Raw genomic sequence first — 8,071 nt, forward strand, 5'->3', positions numbered from 1 at the left:
CTGTGGTGCAGTCATCAGAGCGAGATCTGTAATGAGCCACAGTCTCGGGTGGAGGCCCTGAGTTTCGTGCAAAAGTGTGTACATCTGAGCGTGTGTTTATGTGTGAGAGAAACAGAAAGTGGAGCTAGAAAGAGAGAGAGAGAGAGAGAGAGAGAGAGAGAGAGAGAGAGAGAGAGAGAGAGAGAGAGAATGTTCCCATCTCCCCCCTGGTGACAGCGATGGGCCAGTGCCACGGCCGTGGCGCTGAGAGGAAGCTGGGGCTCTGCATTATTAATGCGCGCCGCGGCGTCCTCGCATCTTCCGCACAGCTCACTGCCCATCCTGCCATCACAGAGGGAGAGAGAGAGAGAGAGAGAGAGGTGTGGAGGGGTATAGATGAAGAGAGCAGGAGAGGGGGAATTGGGTATTGAGGAGGGGGCATTGTGCCTGATAGTGAATGCAGTGTTTGCGTGTGTGTGTTAGGTTGAGAGATACATCGTTTTTTTCTCTTTTGGTCAACTTGAATCTATATGCCCTAGAGAGGACAGTTTTCAGACGGAATATATATAGACAAACACTTACCTATTTGTGCTTGTGTGCTGAATAGACACAAAACAGTTTCCCCCTAAAAGTTAGTACATAATATCAAATGCAAGGGGAAAAGAGTAGAATTTATGTATGCATGAACATCTAGGTAGACACTTATCTACAATGTATACAATACAGAAGTATTGTTCTGCTTGATTGAAGCATGTGTGGTTTAGTAATCCGTTCAGCATTATTCAATATTGTTCATGCTTGTTCAGCTTAGCTTCTTATTGCTCACAAGAAGTTAAGGGTGAATATCGATTCGGGGTTCTTTGGGCATATTGTGGCTGTGTCAGTGAGGCTGTGGTGGGTACAGGCAGTACCGGACCCTCTGGTGGATGGTGAGGTAGGGTAAATCACGCTGTTGTGGAGTGGAAGGTCAGGGTGCCGAGCAGACCTGTCACAGTAGGAGAATCCTCGAATCTTATCAGCGCCACACAGACATGCAAGCGCGTTGATCTGCTCACCGTCTCGGCCAACACGCGTGCCCTTCCCCCAGCCGTGCGCTCGCTACGGCCTCGGCCAAGACAACAGCGACAGCCAGCAGTGTCCAATAACCCTGCTGGACCGCTCTGCCGGAGACGATCAGGTCTTCACGCAGGCGAAACATCAAAGCCTAATGCAAAATCGGTAATTGATTCCAAGATCACTAATGTAAAATGGATAATATTATTAGGTTATGTATTTAGGATTTATATTTTGCAAATTTATTAAATATAATAAGACGTACATAAAAGCACCAATTTGTGATTTGTATGAGAGATTTCAAAAAAGCTGCCATAGTTTTGACAAACAGGTGGTGCCACTTCAAACATCAGTCCAGAATTTGGCATGTCCAGCCATGTTCTTACAAAAGGAGAAACACAGATCCACAGCATTTACACTTTTCAGAGAACTGTTTGTCCAACCAATGGAAGATGACAGTAGGAATTGCATACTTTACCTTTATTTAGAAAAGTAAAACGTTTTATCTTAAAAATGTAGACCTTCTTCCCCCCAAGCTGAATCAAACAAAGAGTGACTTTCATTACGCAGAACAACAATCAAATTGGCCAGTCCACTGATCGTGAGTTTCATCATCGTAAAAAATCGTTTTCTACATTTACGCTCAATACTTGGGGATCAAACTCTTGTCTAAATCAGGGTTTGGATCTCGGCAGCGACCTTGTCCAGCTTTTCTCCTCAGGGTGTGGAAGAGGGAGAGAGAGACGTGCAGAGGAGAAGCTTCGGCACGGTGGGAGGCTGACAGCCTGAGGGCCCAGGCCTGTGGCTGGGGTTGAAGCGTGGTTGAGCAAACCCAATGAGCTACTGCAGTAGAGGAGGACACTTCACCATCGCCGTGAAGATCTCCACCCTAGCCGACCCCCACAGATAACAATCCATAACATCTCCAAACCAGCAGCGAACTGCCACACACAATATCAGTAAGCAGTTTCATAAATTGGCGAGTAACATAGCTCCAACATATGCTCTCCTCTGAGGTGTCTTGACAGATGTCCACTCAGACAGGTTCCTTGTCTTGTAAACAATGACAGCTAGGCAATGTTTTTGATTTCAGCACATGCACAAGACATATATTGCCCAGGGTGCACATGGGAGATATACAGTATACGTGCTATAAGGGCACATGACACTCTGGTGTAGGAAAATAAAGAAGTTTCAATAAAACATGATTCGCACATTTCTACCCACCTTCGGCTCTGCAGGGAATAGCAGCATGTCTTACCTGCAGAAATAAGCAATTGCTGTGCAGTGGATTTCATTGTGCGATAATTTGTGTTCTAAAGGGATGGTTCAACCAAAAATGAAAATTATGTCATCATTTACTCACCCTCATGTCATTTCGAACCCATATGATTTACTTCTGTGGAAAACACACTATGTTTATTAATTTTTGCTGCACTTTAAGCAAGAACTGATCTAAATCTATATTTGTTTTGTTTTAATGAATATCTTCATCATTCATGATGGCGCATTGTAAAATTGTGAACTACACAGTCTGTTGCATTGACATTTTTTTAGTTGAAAAAGGTTATACATACTATTCAAAGGTAAGGCAGAAATAGTCCTGTGTGAAACAAAGTTGCAGCCAAATTAAAGGGATTGTTCACCCAGAAATATAATTTCTGTCATCATTCAGTTGTTCCAAATCTGTATAAACGTCTTTGTTCTGATAAACACGGAGAAAGATATTTGCTTATAACCAAACAGTGCTTGGACCCCATTGACTACCATAGTAGGATAAATTACTTTATAATTATAACTTTATAATTTAAAATGTTCTTTGTTCTGTTTAACACACAAGAAGATATTTTGAAGAATGTAGGAAAGTTCTGGGGCACTTTTGACTACCATTGTCAGTTTTCCTACTAGGGTAGTCAACAGGGGCGGTCTGGGAAGCACAAAACGGCCCTGGAGTTTTTGGCCATTTCTGTCGACGGGGGGCTGGGGGGGTTTGTTTTATTGCATCGGGCCTCCACCATTACTGTCTACGGGGGGGTGGGGGGTTTGTATGTAACGTGTCATTGCGTCACATGCATACGTGTCCGTCTTGCTAATGCATTCGCGTTGCGTTCATTTGCATTAATAACGTCCGTCTGTCCGGCCCTAGCGTCCTTTCCAGCCCCATACATTAGCGGCCCACCGGGAAAAGTTCAGATACTCCTGATGGCCAGTCCTCACCTGGTCACGGCCTAACTGTGCGTTCAGACCGCCGCCGTCGAGAGCGTCAAAGTGGCCGGAAGTCATTCATTTTCAATGTGAGCCGGCGACGAGCAGCGGCGAGGAGCGGCGCGTCTTGGCTGTTGATGGCGTCAAGGAGAGTTGAAATCAGGTCAACTTTATGGTAATGAGCTATGACGCGGTTCGGCGGCAACCAATCGGAACGTAGAAGTCCATCTCTTGAGATGATTCCAGAGAAAGCAGCCCTGTAAACTTTGGTTCCGACCACATTAGTTCCCAAGCAAAATGGAGTAGAAGTTGATAACTGCTGTGGCGGGTTTCCCAATCCTATACGACGCGTCCCTGTTTGCGTACAGGGACATAAATAAAAAAAATGATGCGTGGACCAAGGTGTCTGAGATTGTTTGTGTTCCTGGTGAGTTGCTGATGATTTTACGTCATTAATGTTATACATTTTCTGTAAATAAGCGGAAATTTCATGCTAACTTTAGAGCCAGAGAATGCAAAACAGTGTTACTGCTGCAGAATATTATTTCGTTAGCAAACGTGTAACTACAATAAAGTTTTTTCCACCGATCAATTTCTTGTGGTCAGTCTGCACAAGATCAACAAGCTTGTTTGCTTTGAGGCCCCTTTAAATACAAGATAAGATTTCGATCTACGTCAGAGCGTCAGCGCGCCCAAGACTCTTTCTACAGCGTTGTTTGCCGGGCAGCCAGAGCGATTTTTGACGTGCTCAACGGCGGCGGTCTGAACGCACAGTTAGGCTGTCGGTGGAGCGGTCGTTCTGTACTTTGACAGAATGTCCTACTGGTCAGTCTGCCCCTGGTAGTCAATGGGGTCCAAGTACTTTTTGGTATCAAGCATTCTTCCAAATATCTTTCTCTGGGTTCAACCAAACAAAGAAATTTATACAGGTTTGGAACAACTTGAAGGTGAGTAAATGATGACAGAAATGATAGTTTTGGACTATCCCTTTAAAACTGAAAAGTGAATGAAAAAAAAGGAGCGTGGCTTATTTTTCCCACTAGGAAATTGACTGGATGTAGAAAAGTAGACGTTTGATTCGGTAATGGAGTTCGTAGCAGACTGACAGGTGAAGGGGAGTGGTTAAAATATGCTCAACTGACATCATCAAAGAAGATTTTAGTACGACAAAGACACCAGAGAACTAATAATGTGGCCTAAGAAATCAAATAGGGTCAATTTTGATTTCATAAGAACCTTCACCTGAAAGGTTGAAGACCTGTTCGTTTAGTGTACCTCATAATATACTGCTAGATAATGGACAAATTAGACTTTAAATAACGCTGTTATGCATTCAATGACACAACAATATCCCAGTATGTTTTTGATTGCGCTCAAATCAGATCTCTTACTCAATGCCACTCATCCATTCTCTCTCTCTCTCTCTCTCTCTCTCTCTCTCTGAAGCGTAGAGCTGGCATTAACAGAATCTCGGATAAATGCAACTTGAGAATCTCAGTCAAATAAATGGTACCTCTCACGCTCTCGCAATCTCCCACCATCAACCCCCCCAAACGCTCACACAATCGCGTGTTCGCACGCACGCACACACAAACGCACGCACGCACGCACGCACGCTCGCGCAGAAACAGATTAAGCTCAAATCAATGGCTGGAGCTGAAGCGAAGGAGAGATTTCACCCTGGCTTCTCGTTAAGGCCCGGCTGAGGCGCGGAGGCTCGGGGGAGTATTATTACCAGGGTGATGGTTGATAAGACGCTCGTTCCTCCACGCCACGTCCCGCGGGACAGATACATCGCGCAGTCATGGAAACCGTGAGGCTAGGTGTTATGCTATAATTGGGCCGGTGCTTTTAACAGCACAGCCGCACAGCCAGGTATGCCAGCGTCTTCAAATGAGAAATAATACCATGGTGTGTGGAGGCAGAGAGATAGAGCGAGAGAGAGAGAGAGAGAGAGAGAGGAAGCGTTAAAGCCTTGGACCTTCACCTTTTCGAATACCGCATGCTCTCTCTCGATTTCGCTCTCTCCGTATATATAGGTTACGTTCTGCTCAACGTATAGATTTGTTTGCACCGGGAATGATTTTATGTGTAACAAATAATTACACCTGTTGATTAAACTCTACACATTTTTTGGCTAACGCAAAGATTCTGCTGTGTTTCTGTAGCTGTCTTGCGTTAGCAGCGTTATCAGGGCAAAAGTCATAGGTTTGATCTCACAGTGGTACAATATAAACCTTGACTAACCCAGTCCCTTTGGATAAAAGTGCCAAATAAATGTAAAATGTAGAAGTCACATGAATAATCATTCTTGACCTGCAGTTTAATGACATCATGACAATGCTGATTGGCTGATGGGGCCCACAGGTACACACACAAGCCCTTCACTAGCAGTGAGGTCTAGTATAACAACCAGAGAATGGTAACATCTGTTAACATTCACAATTTCAATACCTTGTTGTCCTACTGGCCTAAGAACGTTTTTTTTGCAAACCCACTCACCGGCCAGTTGCTGTGATGTGATGCAAAATACTCCCACAACAGTGAGCCACGGTTGCTTCCGCTGCACAAATTAAAAACATGACAAGAAATGATTTAAAATTACATAACAGAACATTAAACATTAAAACATATCTGTCGCTTTTGCATTAGCTGTAAATAAACACAGAGAAAGATGCAATTGCACAAGTTGACCGTTATTGTACAGCCTAAAACTAAACATGCTGTAAAAATCCTCAGCTTTAATAATACAGTATCACAGTATTTGTGAAAATAATTGTTGAAAAATATTTTTTAATACATTGTATAGATTTATATTACATAGAGAAATTGGTTATATTGGATTATACAAACGTGTCTTTCAATACTAAGTTCTCAGAAACAGCTCAGGCTACATTACTTGTCCTGACATGATGTTTTCACAGCATTAATGGAAGCGTGGATGCACCTATTGAACCAGCAATGGCAGATCCTGAATCTCTGGTGTGAAAAAGTAGTTTTGAGACGCTGCTTGTTTTTTCGTTAACATATTATGTTCTCTTGTCTGTCAAACTGCAATATCACATTTACAGTTGTGCTGTTATGGATGTAAACCAGCACAGCTGATCACAGGCCATAACTTGCTTGTGTGAAAAACAATATAATATAAAATAATAATTTATAATTTCTTATAGAACATATTATGCCTATTGATAATCAAATTTAATAAAAAATGCATTTGTATTCATTATTTACCTTAATTTTGATCAATATTGATAAAAACATCAGAAATAATGTGAACACACACTCTCCTTCATTCTGGGTTGTTTACATAGACTTTGAAAGCTCCAGGAGGGACTTGCAGGAGATGTTGGTGCGGGTTGCAGGAATAGTGCCGAGCAGAAGAGAAAAGAAGGGCAAGAGTTTCGACGTTCAGCCGCTCGCTCGCTCTGCAGGCGCGGTTGATTACGATCAATTTCCCTCGTATCGACGCACTCTCTGGCCCTGAGCGCTAGTCCCTCCTGCTTTTTACATGCTACATGCTTTGTGTACCTTGACACCTCTCTCTCTCTTCCTTTCTTTCTCGCTCCCGCTGTCTTCAGTTTTTCCCATCACGGCCATTGGCGCGAAACGCACCTATGACTCACGCTCAATGTGAGACTAGGAGGTCTCTTAGGATAGCAAAGTGTTAGCGGTGCAATTAAAAACAAACAAACAAACAGCAGCCCGCCTCGAACGCGCTTTCCGAAATAAGTGGTAGGCTGTCGGGCGCAGCTCGGCAGCTGTTGGGATGCCAGGCCAGCATCGTTGGATGGGAGGCCACGCGCGAGCAGACGGACGGCGGCTAGCCGTAATGGAAGTGAAAAAAGTGCTCTTCTGCAAGAGTGAGACCGCAGGCAGGCAGAGTGCGAGAGGGCGCACCCTCATCGTTCTATCTCTCCGCTCTTGGCAGCCTCCATCCAAATTAATTGCATCTCCGAGAGAACGGGAGAGCGAGAGCGAGCGAGAGAGGGTGAGCGAGATTGCCCTACCGCTAGGCTGGCGTTGCTGTGGGGGAATCATTTAAAATTCTACCTCCCGTGTGATTCCTGGTTTCCAGTTTAATGACCCCCACCCCTCTCGCTCTTTCTATCTGCAACCCTCTCTCAGCCCGTACCTCCGTTGTTGCCTCGTTCCCCTGTCCGTTTTCTCTCTCTCTCGTTCTCTCTCTCCCTCCCAGGCGTCTTCAGAGAACTCTCCCCCCGACACCAATGGCTGCCGCAGTTCCACGTAACGCCCTGCTCGCCAATTACCAATCCAACATCCTTTCTGTTCCCCCAGGGATCGCGCCTCTACACCTGTTGTCACGGGCGACAAACGGAACCTTTCGCTGATTTCCGCAAGCCACGTGACGGACACCGGCAACATGTTTGATCCAGGTGGAAGAACAAAATCAACCTGATTTCTCTCCAAAACGATTTTATTCAAGCAGCAGGGACGGAGAGGACATCGGGGGCTTTCTATATCAGCACGACCTACGAACGCCCAACGCCTCATTGACATTTGCACAGAGTTTGGCAGCTGCGTGACTCACCTGTGACTGCGAGGTATTTCGGGGAAGACAGCAACGAGATTTAGAGAAAGACGGAAAGAGAGATAGACGGCCAGACAAACAGGAAAAAGAAAGAAGCATAGAAGCCGGGGAGACAGCGAGGTTGTACGCTTTGGGTTGTGGCCCACCTTGACAGTCACCGGGGTCTGAGACCATCTGGCCTGCGTTTGCGCGAGCGTGTGTGTATGTACGTGTCCTGCCAGGTCTCTGGGCTCCTGTCACCTGCATCAGTGGAGGATAGCAGGAAGGAAGTGCTCTCATTCA

This window comes from Triplophysa rosa, linkage group LG19 (genome assembly GCF_024868665.1).
Source record: "Triplophysa rosa linkage group LG19, Trosa_1v2, whole genome shotgun sequence".
In the NCBI taxonomy this organism is placed as follows: Eukaryota; Metazoa; Chordata; class Actinopteri; order Cypriniformes; family Nemacheilidae; genus Triplophysa; species Triplophysa rosa.